General features: G+C 35.2%; 1 long non-coding RNA gene across 2 annotated transcripts in view; it reads left to right on the plus strand.

Moving 5' to 3' along the window:
* LOC129060261 (uncharacterized) overlaps positions 1-16,899 on the plus strand; it is a 111,775-nt gene that overhangs the window by 77,185 nt on the left and 17,691 nt on the right. Inside the window, exons 6-7 of one of the 2 annotated variants that reach the window (XR_008526839.1) lie at positions 7,762-7,928; positions 14,285-14,516. The exons of the other annotated variant lie outside the window; for it this stretch is intronic. This is a non-coding gene — a long non-coding RNA (uncharacterized LOC129060261). Of the gene's footprint in view, positions 1-7,761; positions 7,929-14,284; positions 14,517-16,899 lie in introns of those variants that run through there. 2 annotated transcript variants of the gene reach the window in all.

Genomic DNA, 16,899 nt, shown 5'->3' on the forward strand with positions numbered 1-16,899 from the left:
ACAGTTTTGTGTATCCCATAATATCACATAAATGACTCATACATTATGTGTTTTTTGATACCAGCTTCTTTCACCTGGCGTAATGCATTTGTGATTAAGTCATGTCATTGTGTGAATCAGAAGTTCATTTCTTAACGTTGCTGAGTAACACTTAATTATGGATGTCGTGGTTTGTTTACCCATTTGCCATTTCAAAGACTTTTGGGTTGCTTCCAATTGTTGATGATTATGAATAAAGCCAACACAAATGTCCACATACAATTTTTGTGTTGTGTACAAACACAAGTTTTTATTGCTCTTGGTAAATTTTGAAGTGGGATTATTGGATTATATAATAAATGTCTGTTAAAGCTTATAAAAGAACAGACAAAAGTGGTTGTGCCAGTTTGCATTCTAGACAGCAATGAATGAGAGTCCCAGTTTCGCCTCATCCTTGCTAGAAACTTGGTATTGTCACATTTTTTATTTTAGCCACCTTTATAGGTATCTAGTAATATGTCATACCAGTTTTAATTTTCATTTCCCTAATAATGCTGAACATCTTATTATGGGCTTATTTGTTTATATATTATCATCAATGAATTCAGCGTTCACATCTTTTGCAAATTTTTATTGGGTTGTTTTATTAATTTGTAATTTTATGCACGCACACACACACACACACACACGCTATACAGGTCCTTTACAAGCTGTATATCAGATAGGTGTTTTACCAATATTTTTTTACAGTCTGTTTTGTCTTTTAATTTTTGAGTAGTGCTTTTCCAAGACAGGTTTTAATTTTAATGTGACCCAAATTATTATTTTTTATATGGCTCATTCTTTTTGTATTGTATCTTTTAAAAAATTGCCTAACCCTAAGTTAAAGTTTTCTTCTTTTTCATTGTATAAGATTTATAATTTAGGATTTACATTAAGTATTCATTCATTTAAAGTTGATTATTCAAATTAGTTATGGAATAAGGTTAATTTTTTGTTTAATTTTATATTACGTATCATTGTGCAATTGCCCCAGAATCATTTGTTCGAATGACTTTTGACTTCCCATTGGACTACTTTGGCATTTTTGTTAAAACACAATTGACTTTAGATGTGTTTGCTTATCTGTGTATTTAGTGGTCTATATCCTATGCCAATGCCACACTATATTGATTAATGTAGTCTTTATAGTATGTGTTGAAATAAGATAATATTAATATTAGACTCCAGGCTTTGTTCTTTCTGTAAATGGTTTTAGGTTCTTTGATTTTTCACATTAATGGTAAACCAGCTTGTCAATTTCTACAGAAAATTCTGCTGGGAATGTGATTGTGATTGCACTGAACTTTAAGATCAATTTGGGGAGAAGTGACACCTTAATATTATCAAGTCTGCTAATTTATAAACACAATATTTTTCTCTGTTTGTGTAGATATTCCTTATTTTCTCTTATCAATGATTTATAGTTTGCAAATTATGTACATATTTTCTCAGATTTATCTACAGTTTATATTTACAATGCTATTGCAAATAACACTTATACTTTAAAAGTTTAATTCCTAATTGTTTACTGCTAGTAAATAGGCTTATAATTCAATTTTATATTGACTTCATACTCTGTGGACTTGCTAAAAACTCATCCATTAGTTGTGATAGCTTATCTGAAATGTTCTGTGTAGACGGTTATGTTGTCTACATGTATACACGTTACAAAAAACAACAGTTTTGTTGCTTCCTTTTCAATATGTATATCTTCTATTTCATTTTCTTGCCTTATTGACCTGACTAGAACCTCCAGTGAAATGATTAACAGTGATGGTGGGAGAAAATATCCTTGTCTTGCTCTTTTTTTTTATTTTTTTATTTTTTTTTTTATGAGTTTCGCTTTTGTCACCCAGGCTGAAATGTAATGGCTCGTTCTTGGCTCACTGCAACCTCCGCCTCCCGGGTTCAAGCAGTTCTCCTACCTCAGCCTCCGGAGTAGCTGGGATTACAGGGGCCCACCACCACGCCCAGCTAATTGTTATATTTTTAGTAGAGACATGGTTTCACCATGTTGGCCAGGCTGGTCTCGAACTCCTGACCTCAGGTGATCCACCTGCCTTGGCCTCCCAAAAGTGCTGGGATTACAGACGTGAGCCACTGTGCCCGGCCATCTTGCCCTTGATATTAGTATAACAACATTCCATCTTTACCATAAATTATGATGCTATAAATATTTTATAGATGTCCCTTGTCAGATTGAGGAAGAATCTTTCTCTTCTTAGTTTGCTGAGTTTGTTATGAACAATGTTAAATTTTGTAAAATACTTTTTCTATTTCTGTCATATGATTGTTCTTTTTCAGTCTGTTTTATGAATAATTTCATTGATTGATTTTTCTAATGTTGAACCAACTATGATTCCTGGAGCAAACCCCATTGGTTGTTACTTTTAAAATATGTTATTAGATTCAATTTGATAATACATCTTTAAGGAATTTTGTGCTTAAGTTTACAAGGAATATTGGTGTTTAGGGGTTTTTTAAATGCCATTTTCTTGTTTTGCTATAAAGAAAACGTTGGCTTCATAAAATGAGTTGGGATGTGTTTTCTATTTCTCTATTTTCTGGAAGAGTTTGGGGAGGTCTTCAAATTTAGATTCTCTAATAGATGTAAGACTACTCAGATTACCCAGTTTTCAAGAATTGGGCTTTGGGATTTTGCATTTTTCAGGGAATTTGACTTTTTCAAGATATGTTATCAAATTTAAGGGCATGAATTTGTTTATAATACTTTCTTATTTCTATTTTAACTTCTGTAGAAACAGTAGGATTCTGTGATGTCTCTTTTTATATTCCTGTTATTAGTAATTTGTGTCTTATTTTTTTTCTTTGATCAGTCAGGTTAGAGACCAGTCAATTATATTAGTATTTTCAAAAAACTAGTTTGTGGTTTTATTGATTTCTAAAATTTTTAGTTATTTATTTCAACTTTATTGACCTCTTACATTGATTTTTCTCCTTTATGCTTTCTTTGGATATATTGGACTTATTGATTTGGATATTTAATGTTTTCTGATATTAACATATATTGTTGCAAAATTCCTCCTAATTATTGCTTCAGCTGTATCTCACAAACTTTGGTATATTGCATTTTTATTTGTATTCATGTCAATATACATGAATACATGTATTTGTGTGATTTTAATAATTTTTAATATTTTTGTGTGATTTATTTGACTTATGTATTATTTAAAGTACATTATTTAATTTCCAAATACTTAGGCAATTTCCAATTGTCATTTACTTTTGGCTTATTTTCATCAAATATTGTTTATAGTATTTCAACCTGAAAAATTTTTGACATTTTAATTATTGCCGAAGATATGGTTTATATTGGGACACACGCACATGAAATGAATATGACTTATGCAATAGTTGGGAGAAGCTGTCCTAAATATTAATTTGGTCAGATTGGTCTTAGGATTTTTCAGGACTTCAGATATTCATTTTCTGTCTAATTATTAGATTAAATATTGATAAAAGAGAGTTGATATCTCCAAGTACATTTGTGAACTTTTCATTTTCTTTTGTATCAGTGTTCATCTTATTTTATTTTATGTGTCTTATGTATTTGTTGAATATACATTTAAGATTTGTATGCATTCTCAATGAGTTCACTGCTTTAACATTATGTAAGTCACTCTTTAGCCTGGTAGCTCTTTATCCTAGGTTTTAAAATCTGTTTTATCTTATTTTAGGCATTTTAACTTTCTTTAATTAGTTTGTACACGCTATGTCTTTCCATATTTTTGCTTATAACATATTTATATTTTTAGATTTAAAGTAAATTTATCGTAGGCATCTTTAATGTATTTTCTATAGGTAGCATCTTATATTTAATATGTTTCTTGTAGGCATAGAGTTGTAGCTACTTTTATTTTATTTATTTATTTTTATTATACTTTAAATTCTAGGATACATGTGCACAACGTGTGGGTTTGTTACATACTTATATACATGTGCAATGTTGGTTTCCTGCACCCATTAACTTGTCATTTACATTAGGTATTTCTCCTAATGCTATCCCTCCCCCATCCCCCCACCCTACAACAGGCCCCGGTCTGTGATGTTCCCTGCCCTGTGTCCAAGTGTTCTCATTGTTCAATTCCCACCTATAAGTGAGAACACGTGGTATTTCGTTTTCTGTCCTTGCCATAGTTTGCTCAGAATGATGGTTTCCAGCTTCATCCATGTCACTACAAAGGACATGAACTCATTCTTTTTTATGGCTGCATAGGATTCCATGGTATATATGTGCCACATTATCTTAATCCAGTCACCATTGATGGACATTTGGGTTGGTTCCAAGTCTTTGCTATTGTTTGAATAGTGCCACAATAAACATACGTGTGCATGTGTCTTTATAGTAGCATGATTTATAATCCTTTGGGTATATACCCAGTAATGGGATGGCTGGGTCAAATGGTATTTCTAGTTCTAGATCCTTGAGGAATCGCCACACTGTCTTCCACAATGGTTGAACTAGTTTACAGTCCCACCAACAGCGTAAAAGTGTTCCTATTTCTCCATATCCTATCCAGCACCTGTTGTTTCCTGACTTTTTAATGATCGCCATTCTAATTGGTGTGAGATGATATCTCATTGTGGTTTTGATTTCCATTTCTCTAATGACCAGTGATGATAAGCATTTTTTCATGTGTCTTTTGGCTGCATAAATGTCTTCTTTTGAGAAGTGTCTGTTCATATCCTTTGCCCACTTTTTGATAGGGTTGTTTGATTTTTTCTTGTAAATTTGTTGGAGTTGTTTGTAGATTCTTGATATTAGCCCTTTGTTAGATGGGTAGATTGCAAAAATCTGTAGGTTGCCTATTCACTCTGATGGTAGTTTCTTTTGCTATGCAGAAGCTCTTTAGTTTAATTAGATCTCATTTGTCTATTTTGGCTTTCGTTGCCATTGGTTTTGGTATTTTACTCATGAGGTCTTTGCCCATGCCTATGTCCTGAATGGTATTGCCTCGGTTTTCTTCCAGGGTTTCTATGGTTTTAGGTCTAACATTTAAGTCTTTAATCCATCTTGAATTAATTTTTATATAAGGCATAAGGAAGGGATCCAGTTTCAGCTTTCTGCATATGGCTAACCAGTTTTCCCAGCACTGTTTATTAAATAGGGAATCCTTTCCTCATTGCTTGTTTTTGTCAGGTTTGTCAAAGATCAGATGGTTGCAGATGTGTGGTGTTATTTCTGAGTCCTCTGTTCTGTTCCATTGGTCTATATATCTGTTTTGGTACCAGTACCATGCTGTTTTGGTTACTGTAGCCTTGTAGTATAGTTTGAAGTCAGGTAGCATGATGCCTCCAGCTTTGTTCTTTTGGCTTAAGATTGTCTTGGCAATGTGGGCTCTTTTTTGGTTCCATATGAAGTTTAAAGTAGTTTTTTCCAGTTCTGTGAAGAAAGTCATGGATAGCTTGATGAGGATGGCTTTGAATCTATAAATTACCTTGAGCAGTATGGCCATTTTCATGATATTGATTCTTCCTATCCATGAGTATGGAATGTTCTTCCATTTGTTTTTGTCCTCTTTTATTTCATTGAGCAGTGGTTTGCAGTTCTCCTTGAAGAGGTCCTTCATATCCCTTGTAAGTTGGATTCCTAGGTATTTTATTCTCTTTGTAGCAGTTGTGAATGGGAGTTCACTCATGATTTGGCTCTCTGTTTGTCTGTTATTGGTGTATAGGAATGCTTGTGATTTTTGCACATTGATTTTGTATCCTGAGACTTTGCTGAAGTTGCTTATCAGCTTAAGGAGATTTTGGGCTGAGACAATGGGGTTTTCTAAATATACAATCATGTCATCTGCAAACAGAGACAATTTGACTTTCCCTTTTCCTAATTGAATACCGTTTATTTCTTTCTCTTGTCTGATTGCCCTGGACAGAACTTCCAACACTATGTTGAATAAGAGTGGTGAGAGAGGGCATCCCTGTCTTGTGCCAGTTTTCAAAGGGAATGCTTCCAGTTTTTGCCCATTCAGTATGATACTGGCTGTGGGTTTGTCATAATAGCTCTTGTTATTTTGAGATACGTTCCAACAATACCTAGTTTATTGAGAGTTTTTAGCATGAAGCGCTGTTGAATTTTGTCAAAGGTCTTTTCTGCATCGATTGAGATAATCATGTGGTTTTTGTCTTTGGCTCTGTTCATGTGATGAATTGCATTTATTGATTTTCATATATTGAACCAGCCTTGCATCCCAGGGATGAAGCCAACTTGATCTTGGTGGATAAACTTTTTGATGTGCTGCTGGATTCAGTTTGCCAATATTTTATTGAGGATTTTCGCATTGATGTTCATCAGGGATATTGGTCTAAAATTCTCTTCTTTTGCTGTGTCTCTGCCAGGCTTTGGTATCAGGATGATGCTGGCCTCATAAAATGAGTTAGGGAGGATTCCCTCTTTTTCTATTGTTTGGAATAGTTTCAGAAGGAATGGTACCAGCTCCTCTGTGTACCTCTGGTAGAATTCGGCTGTGAATCTGTATGGTCCTGGACTTTTTTTGGTTGGTAGGCTATTAATTATTCCCTCAATTTCAGAACCTGTTATTTTTCTATTCAGCGATTCGACTTCTTCCTGGTTTAGTCTTGGGAGGGTGTATGTGTCCAGGAGTTTATCCATTTCTTCTAGATTTTCTAGTTCATTTGCATAGAGGTGTTTATAGTATTCTCTGATGGTAGTTTGCATTTCTGTGGGATCGGTAGTGATATCCCCCTTATCGTTTTTTATTGCATGTATTTGATTCTTCTCTCTTTTCTTCTTTATTAGTCTTGCTAGTGGTCTATCAGTGGTACGTTTTGTCTTTATTCTCATTGGTTTCAAAGACATCTTTATTTCCGCCTTCATTTAGTTATTTACCCAGCAGTCACTCAGGAGCAGGTTGTTCAGTTTCCATGTAGTTGTGTGGTTTTGAGTGAGTTTCTTAATCCTGAGTTCTAATTTGATTGCACTGTGGTCTGAGAGACAGTTTGTAATGATTTCTGTTCTTTTACATTTGCTGAGGAGTCCTTTACTTCCAACTATGTGGTCAATTTTGGAATAAGTGCTATGTGGTGCTGAGAAGAATGTATATTCTGTTGATTTGGGGTGCAGAGTTCTGTAGATGTCTATTAGGTCTGCTTGGTGCAGAGCTGAGTTCAAGTCCTGGATATCCTTGTTAACCTTCTGTCTCGTTGATCTGTCTACTATGGACAGCGGGTGTTAAAGTCTCCCATTATTATTGTGTGGGACTCTAAATCTCTTTTTAGGTCACTCAGGACTTGCTTTATGAATCTGGTTGCTCCTGTATTGGGTGCATATATATCTAGGATAGTTAGCTCTTCTTGTTGAATTGATCCCTTTACCATTATGTAATGGCCTTCTTTGTCTCTTTTGATCTTTGTTGGTTTAAAGTCTGTTTTATCAGAGACTAGGATTGCAACCCCTGCTTTTTTTGGCTTTTCATTTGCTTAGTAGATCTTCCACCATCCCTTTATTTTGAGCCTATGTGTGTCTCTGCACGCGAGATGCATCTCCTGAATTCAGCACACTGATGGATCTTGACTCCTTATCTAATTTTCCAGTCTGTGTCTTTTAATTGGGGCATTTAGCCCATTTACATTTAATGTTAATATGGTTATGTGTGAATTTGATCCTGTCATTATGATGTTAGCTGGTTATTTTGCCCATTATTTGATTCAGTTTCTTCCTATCATCGATTGTCTTGACAATTTGGTATGTTTTTGTAGTGGCTGGTACCGGTTGTTGTTCCTTTCCATGTTTAGCACTTCCTTCAAGAGTTCTTGTAACGCAGGCCTGTTTTCTGTTCCAAGATGGCCGAATAGGAACAGCTCCAGCCTGCAGCTCCCAGCGTGATCGAAGCAGAAGATGGGTGATTTCTGCATTTCCAACTGAGGTACCTGGTTCATCTCATTGGGACTGGTCGGAAAGTGGGTACAGCCCACAGAGGATGAACTGAAGCAGGATGGGGCATTGCCTCACCTGGGAAGTGCCAGGGTCGGGGGATTTCCGTTTCCTAGCTAAGGGAAGCTGTGACAGACTGTACCGGGAAAATTGGGACACTGCCACATAAACACTGCATTTTTCCAGGGTCTCAGCAAATGGCACACCAGGAGATTATATCCTGCACCTGGCTCAGCGGGTCCCATGCCCACAGAGACTTGCTCACTGCTAGTCTGATTTTGAACTGCCAGGCAGCAAGCCTGGCTGGGGGAGGGGCGTCTGCCATTGCTGAGGCTTGAGTAGCTAAACAGAGTGGCCTGGAATCTCAAACCAGGTGGAGCCCACCACAGCTCAAGGAGGCCAGCCTGCCTCTGTAGACTTCACCTCTGGGGGCAGGGGATAGCTGAACAAAAGGCAGCAGAAATTTCTGCAGACTTAAACGTCCCTGTCTGACAGCTCTGAAGAGAGCAGTGGTTCTCCCAGTACAGTGTTTGAGCTCTGACAACAGACAGACTGGCCTCTCAAGTGGGTCCCTGACCCCGGTGTAGCCTAACTTGGAGACACCTCCCAGTAGTGGCCGACTGACACCTCATACAGCCTGGTGCCCCTCTGAGATGAAGCTTCCAGAGGAAGGATCAGGCAGCAATATTTGCTGTTCTGCAATATTTGTTGTTCTGCAGCCTCCACTGGTGATAACCAGGCAAACAGGGTCTGGAGTAGACCCCCAGCAAACTCCAACAGACCTGCAGCTGAGGGACCTGACTGTTAGAAGGAAAACTAACAAACAGAAAGGAATAGCATCAACATCAACAAAAAGGACATCCACACCAAAACCCTGTCTGTAGGTCGCTATCATCAAAGACCAAAGATAGATAAAACCACAAAGGTGGGGAGAAACCAGAGCAGAAAAGCTGAAAATTCTGAAAACCAGAGTGCCCCTTCTCCCCCAAAGGATCACAGCTCCTCGCCAGCAACGGAACAAAGCAGGACAGAGAATGACTTTGACGAGTTGACAGAAGTAGGCTTCAGAAAGTTGGTAATAACAAACTTCTCTGAGCTAAAGGAGGATGTACAAACCCATTACAAGGAAGCTAAAAACCTTGAAAAAAGATTAGACGAATGGCTAACTGGAATAAACAGTGTAGAGAAGACCTTAAATGACCTGATGGAGCTGAAAACCATGGCACGAGAACTACATGACGCATGCACAAGCTTCATAGCCGATTTGATCAAGTGGAAGAAAGGGTATCAGTGATTGAAGATCAAATGAATGAAATGAAGTGAGAAGAGAAGTTTAGAGAAAAAAGAGTAAAAAGAAATGAACAAAGCCTCCAACAAATATGGGACTATGTGAAAAGACCAAAACTACATTTGATTGGCATACCTGAAAGTGATGGGGAGAATGGAACCAAGCTGGAAAACACTCTTCAGGATATTATCCAGGAGAACTTCCCCAACCTAGCAAGGTAGGCCAACATTCAAATTCAGGAAATACAGAGGACACCACAAAGATACTCCTTGAGAAGAGCAACCCCAAGACACAAAATTGTCAGATTCACCAAAGTTGAAATAAAGGAAAAAATGCTAAGGGCAGCCAGAGAGAAAGGTCAGCTTACCTACAAAGGGAAGCCCATCAGACTAATAGCAGATCTCGCAGCAGAAACCCTACAAGCCAGAAGAGAGTGGGGGCCAATATTCAACATTCTTAAAATAATTTTCAACCCAGAATTTCATATCCAGCCAAACTAAGCTTCATAAGTGAAGGAGAAATAAAATCCTTTACAGACAAGCAAATGCTGAGTTGTATCTACTTTTAAATCCAATGTGATAACTATGTCTTTTAAGTGGCAATTTTAGACCATTTGCATTTAATATAATTATAGATTTGCACTTAAATCCACCATTTTGCTAGTTGTTTTTAAAGTTTTTTAAATAATTTTTTTCTCTGCCTTGTTTGTATTAATTATCTATTTTTTATGATGGGATCTTATCAATATTGCTTATTAGTTATACTTCTTTATTTTGAGTCTTTTATCATATATGTCTTTAACTTATCATAATCTGTTTCAAAATATTATATAATTCTCATATAGTATAAGAACATCATAACAATATATTTTTACTTCCTCTATTTTATCTCTTGTGCTATTATTGGCATACATTATATTCATACATATTTTCTAGAAAATGCATTTTTAGAACTTGTGGCTTTAAACAATTATCTTTTTAAAAAAACTAAAAGGAGACGAAATGTGTTTTATACTTACTCTTTTAAAAAGATCTTTTTCAATGTTCTTCTTTGTGTAAATTGAAATTGCCATTTTTTACTAGCTTCCTTTAACATTTCTTTTAGGGTATATCTCCTAGAAATGAATTATTTCTACCTGTATTTGTTTGAAAAAATGTGTTTCTATCACCATCATTTTTTATCTCTCTATGAATAAGCCCAATATTTTTTATTTATTGATAAGTGATTATAGAGTTTTTGCTATGCACCAAATTCTATGACTATGTATACATGAAATGCATCTAACCTAGTCCTACTGTGGAGGAATACTCAGAAAAGGCTTTGCTTTAAAGAAAGTAATATATTAGTTGAGATGTAGAAGCTAAATCATAAATGCAGTAAATGTAGACATGTAATCTATAGTTGAAGGCATTACTTTTTAAATACAATCAGCCAAAAAATTGGCATTTTCTATTTTCCAGAGTTATAATTTCTTAATAAAATTAGAAGGTTTTGAACTGATTAGAATTTGGTCATTTTGTACATATATCAGTAAAATTGTATCATGTACTGTTGTATTTCACCGCAGATAAACAAATCAGGTAAATATTGCTTTCCAAAAATTAGTATCTGTTTAAAAAATGTATTGGGCCATTTAAATGCTCTGTTGTCAACTGTGGGATATCTATAAAATCATCAAGAGCATATTTATTACATAGATTCTGTGGCATATTTTTAGTATGCTTTAGAACAAACGTAAAGCAATGCAACAGAGTTTGCCCATTCCTCTTCAGTAAAAAAAGCTAAGACTACAGTCTCCTCTTTTCCCTAAATGTCATCTACAAAATTGACAATTGCCAAATATAACAAACCAACAATTGACAACCTGATGATAGTGCCACAAATCCATTTAAAGTTTAAACTGTCTCTAATAACTATTTTCATTCAGGAGTGTGGTAGGAGAAGATGAGGTTAGAGAGGAGCTCATTTTTCTCCCAGTACAAATACTTCTCACTAGAAAATATTAGATTTAGTAAATTTTAATTTAGAATGGCAGCAAGTAAGGATAGAAGATGCAAACACCCAATTGCCATGTAGTTGTCTGCTAGTCTTCTCATGAGCAGCATTTCCCTGATAATAGATATTGGATTAACTTCATGATCTATTGGCATAGTTTAAGTGATATACCTGTTTCTTATTGCATTGTGTGCACTTTGTCAAGAATAAACTCTAGCTTTCAATATTTATAAACAAGAGCTTAGTACCACTTAATATGATAACATCACAGAATGAGGGCAAGGGTTGTCAAATTGCTGCTTAAAATATCTGAGAGGCAATGTTTGGTTAAAGTGTGGTGAGATAGTGTTGGTAACGTTATAAACTGGAGAACGGCTTTAGAGAGTAAAAATGATATTGATCCTGAATTCCACTGGTACTAGTTTATCACAGATGAGGTTTGGGGGAGAATGATTTATGCATGTGATATTATCTTATATAATTCTCACAGCATCCCAAAAGGCATCGCTTACAAGTCACATTTTATGTGGGATCATTTAGGCTTAGAAAATTTACATGGTTTGTTCAAAAATGTACTAGAAGAAGCAGAATTGGAATTTTTGCCCATATCTGACTCCAAGCCCCATGTTTTTATCATTTAAAAAAATTTAATTCATTGGATCAGTGCATACCATGTACCTATAGTGTCAAGTACAGTGATAGAGACTTGGGACATAAATATGTTTCTTACTTTTGAGTGATTTATAGCTTCTTGAAGAGAGTTAGAAGATCAACTGATAGTGTGAGAGAGATTTAAGGTCTATGATAGAAGCATTAGCTACCCAGTGAGTGCCCAGAGGGTAGAGTGATCAATCCTCCCTTAGAAAAATGGACTCAAAACAGACTTTATTGGTGGCTATGATGTTTCAACTGAGCCCTGGAACATGAACCTGTACTCAACGGTCCAAAAACCAGATTATAGGGATACGAAAGGTTATTCCAAGGAAAGGGTTCAGCCTGAGTAAGACACAGGTATAAGAGTTTTTCAAACAATGGTTTACAATAGATTAATTCATTAGGATAGTTTTGGTGCCCAGAGGAAATGGGACACACAGAGTTGCTTTTGATGCCTTGTAAAGCACAGCTTATTGGAAACAGAACCAGGTGATATCCTCAGTGGGGGTGATGTCTCTCTGACATTCTACATACAAGAAGGACCCTTCATTGAACAAAATAATTTTGGGTAAATGTGAAAATTAGAGATCAAATCTTTGAATCTTATAAAACATTGAAAAGGCTAGTTTGGGCAGGGAGAATAATGAGCTTCACCTGGAATTTGTGGGCTGTGTAAAGATAATTAGAGCCAAATGTTAAGGCTTAACGCATCATAGCAAGAAAGGTTATGCATAAGCAGATGGCTTGCAATTTCTAAATAAAATAAGTATTCACAAAGTTAAAATCTTGGTTAGGTGGAGCAGAATTTCAGTTGATGAATTTCAGCAGCTAAGGGGTAGTTGAGAAAAAAGACTTTAATGTGATTAGGCAACTGCTTAGGATAGTGAGTTTGAAAGATGGCTGCATATTAGAATCACATGGACCACTTTTTAAAAATCCAAATATTCAGCTTTCACCTCATGCCGGTTAAATTAGAATATCTGGGAGTGCTAGGAAGGCATCAATATTTTTATAGATCTTCAGATTATTCCAACGTGTAGTAAAGTCTGGAAATAGGTGCCCTAGGACAAACATATACTACATTTTCTTAGATTAGTTTTACCTAGCAAAACTTTGACATGAAAAAGAAATAGTAAGAGAAGCCACGTTTCTTTTTAAAACAGCTCATGAAGCTGGGCACAGTAGCGCATCCCAGCACTTTGGGAAGCCGAGGTGGGTGAATCTCTGAGCTCAGGAATTCAAGACCAGCATGAACAACATGGTGAAACCTTGCCTCTACCAAAAATACAAAAAATTAGCTGGGCATGGTGGTGAGCACCTATGGTCGCAGCTACTCAGAAGGCTGAGGTAGGAGGATTGCTTGAGCCCAGGAGGCAGAGATTACAGCAAGTTGAGATCCCTCCCACTACTGTACTCCAGCCTGTGCAACATAGTGAGACCCCATCTTTAAAATAAAATAAAATAGTAAAAGTGCTCATGAATGCTACTATCTACACCAGGAACTGGAATGCCTGATGGAATTTTAGAAACATACAATCTTTAAGATGTGTTTTTCCCTTATATTTGCAAAATACCTGGGCTATCTTGTCTATCATTATATATATTAGAATAAAACATGACTGATCACTTATTATTCTCCGGAAATCAACGATGATAAAGCATACCAACTGTTCACATGGCACCTTTCCCGGAACACCTAAGGCATAAGAAAATATTATTGTAAATTCTCACTTTGTTCTGTGGATTGGTTGAGACAATGACCTTACCATTTTTTTTTTTATGAAATAGGAAAGTGAGGTGCAAGCAACTGAAGCTGGAATATAGGTTTATTGATTTTCATTCCCAGATAGCATCTATTGTCCCTCTACTGCCTGATAGAACAAGCCTAAACTGAATAGTAACATGATTAAAGCTGGGTGCCAGAAATGCTATTTTTGGGGTAAAAAATGGCAAGCTGAAAATGTTGCTTTGCAATCAGTATATTTACCCTAAAGGTAACATATTTCCAATGGAATGACTGAAGATTAACATAGGGTTTGTGAGAAGGCACCACTTAGAATATACAATAAGAAATAAAGATTATTAATCCTAAAAATAATTATACATATATTATTAACCCACATACAAAACAAGAAGTGTTTATTGCATGGATACCATATCCTTATTCACTGGGCAGTGTGGTGCGAACAAACAGAAGAAAGTTTCTTTGTGTAAGGAGGTTGCAATATTTAAGACAGTTTATTGGTGTAAAAGGAGATTTTAGATATTGGTGTGCTAAGATAGCACTTGCTGTAAAATCAACATACAGAGTAGTAGAATGTGTGCTGTTTTGTTAATGCTAATGAAAGAAACTTGATCTTGTCCCATCATAGTGTGAGAGGAGTCACGTATCTTTTATAATGTCCCTTCAGTATTATAGGAAAACATGTTAATCTCATAGTTCTGAAGATATACATCAAAAGAATTTGGGAAAGAGGAGATTAATATGCATAACTTGAAGAAGTTTTTCTTTGTCAACGTGGAAGGGGAAGCTATGGAGGAAAGAAGAGCTCCTTCAACAAATGACCAATGAGTACCAGATATAAAACATATTTGGCTTCTTCTAAATTACTCTTCATGTTATAACAATCAATAAATAGGGAGAAAAACTCTCCATGTCATGTCTCTTTAATAAATTCCTCCATTAGACTATTAGCAACTCTTTCACCAGACTGTGAGTTCCTTGTTGATAGGGACAGTGTTCTATCAATCTTTGATTCTTCTGCGCTAGGGCAAGGGCCATGTGTATAAAAATAATTTGATAATTGTACAACTTACCTTCATTTTAGATAAAAGATAATGAGGCATCGGTTAAGCTGTCATCTGTCTGCCCTTTTTATTGTGCATTTAAAATCTTCTCTCTTTGAATCAGTTCCGGAGATCATTGACTTTGAGTTATGTAGAACAAACTGAAGGCTTAAATTCTTTCATTTTGATATGAAAGTTTAAATCATTTCACTGATCATTTGGATAATTTGACTGGAACTGCCCTGAATCTATAGATAAGGGAGAATTAATATGTAAACATTATTGAATTTTCTAGTAAGTTTTAAAATTTTGGATGCTTTTGTTAACTGTGTTTTTCATTTTATTTGGCAACAATTTGTTGCTAGCATACTTAAATACGTTTAACTTTTGGATACTCTCTTTGCATCTCAATCTTGTAAAAATCACTAACTGGTTGTAGAAATTTTCTGTAGTTATTGCCTTTGTTGCACTGGCTAGGACTTTGTGTGGAATATGTGTTAAGAGTGAGTATCCTTACTTTTTCCTGATTTTAAGGAGAAAACATTCAGGTTTTTACCATTGATTTTTTTCATAGATGTCCTTTATCATGTTGAAGAAGTTTCTTTTTATTCCTAGAATCTACTTTCCATTCCTAGTATCTGTTGCTAAAAAATACCATTGTCTGTAACTTGCTTTCTTGTAATATCTTTGTATGGTTTTGATTATAGGATAGTGCTGGAATCACAAATTGAAAGTTGTTTTTTCTACTCCAGTATTTTCTGAGACATTTTTGTAATATTAATTTCTTAACTATTTGATATAATTCACCAGTAAAGCTGTGAGTACTGCTATACCTTCACTCAGCAAATGTTGACATGTTGTATTTTCATTATGTTTCAGTTCAATGCACTGATTTTCTTTTGTCATTTCTTCTTAGACTCAATGGTATTATTTAAAATTATGTGACTTAATTTCCAAATATTTAAGGCTTTTCTATATTAATGGTTTTTACTTTAATTCCATTGTTGTCAGATTTAGTTCATTTTTAATTTTGGGACTCATTTTATGGCCCCTAGAATGGACTATTGTGATGACTCTTCCATGTACATTTGAAAACAATGTATATTCTGCTATTATTTGGTGGAGTGTTCCACAAATGTGAACCAGATTCAAGTGGTTGACAATTTTGTCCAAGCCTTATACATCCTTGGTGATTTTATGTTTGCTTGTACTGTCAGTTACTGAAAGGGCAGCATTGAATTCTGCAACTTATAACATTGGATTTATTTGCTTCCCTTTTATTTTTTTCAGTTCTGGCCTCATATATTTTGAAGCACTTACCAATGGCATATTAATACATTTAGAATGTTTATTTATTCCTGATAAATTGACCCCTTATGAGAAACCCTTTATGTTTCTCTATATCCCTAGTAATATTGCTGTTCTGAAGTGTACATTGTTCTGATACTGATATAACCATTCCAGCTTTCTTATAATTAGGTTTATGTGGCATATCTCTTTCTATTCCTGCATTTTTAACCTGTGTCTTCTTTAGTGGATTCCTTATAAACAAGATAGTATTGGTTATTTATGTATTTCTTCATCTTCCTCCATGGGAATATTTTTTGTTTTTGTTTTTTAACTTTTAAGCTCAGGGGTACAAGTGCAGGTTGTAAAAAAATGAGGATATTTAAAAATATATATTCACATACATTTTGAATACTCTCTTGCTTTTTATTCTTTTTTATAGGGCCAAATATCCATCTGACATCAACTTTCCTCTTCTTGGAGAATTTTCTTTAATATCTAGTCCATTGATCTCTCTTTTGCTAATTTTCAAACTTTCACTAAATATAAAGTAGTTTGAACTCTTATTTGGTAAATAAAATTATATGGGATATACAAGCAAGTATCTGCAGTCATTTAATAGCAGCTTACCAGTATTCTAAATCTATGCTGTGAATTTAGATTTATAACTTGGGAGCAAACGGAAAGACAAATTATGTTTTATGGTGTTTGTGAGTTAGATATCAATTTAATGTATAATCTAAAATATAACTTGAAGTTTTTTTGGGGTAAAAATAACCTATATTTTGAGCAGAGTAGGAACCCCTCTTAGGGGCTTGCCAGGAACCCCTCTCAGCCTATCATGAAAATAAATACAAATCTTGAGTTCCTTTAAGGGAAATTCCAGCTACGTAGCTAGCCCCGTGAGCAACTTGATAAGCAATAAGATAATAGTAGCTTAAAACAATAGCCA

Source organism: Pongo abelii, chromosome 6 (assembly GCF_028885655.2).
Source record: "Pongo abelii isolate AG06213 chromosome 6, NHGRI_mPonAbe1-v2.0_pri, whole genome shotgun sequence".
Classification (NCBI taxonomy): Eukaryota; Metazoa; Chordata; class Mammalia; order Primates; family Hominidae; genus Pongo; species Pongo abelii.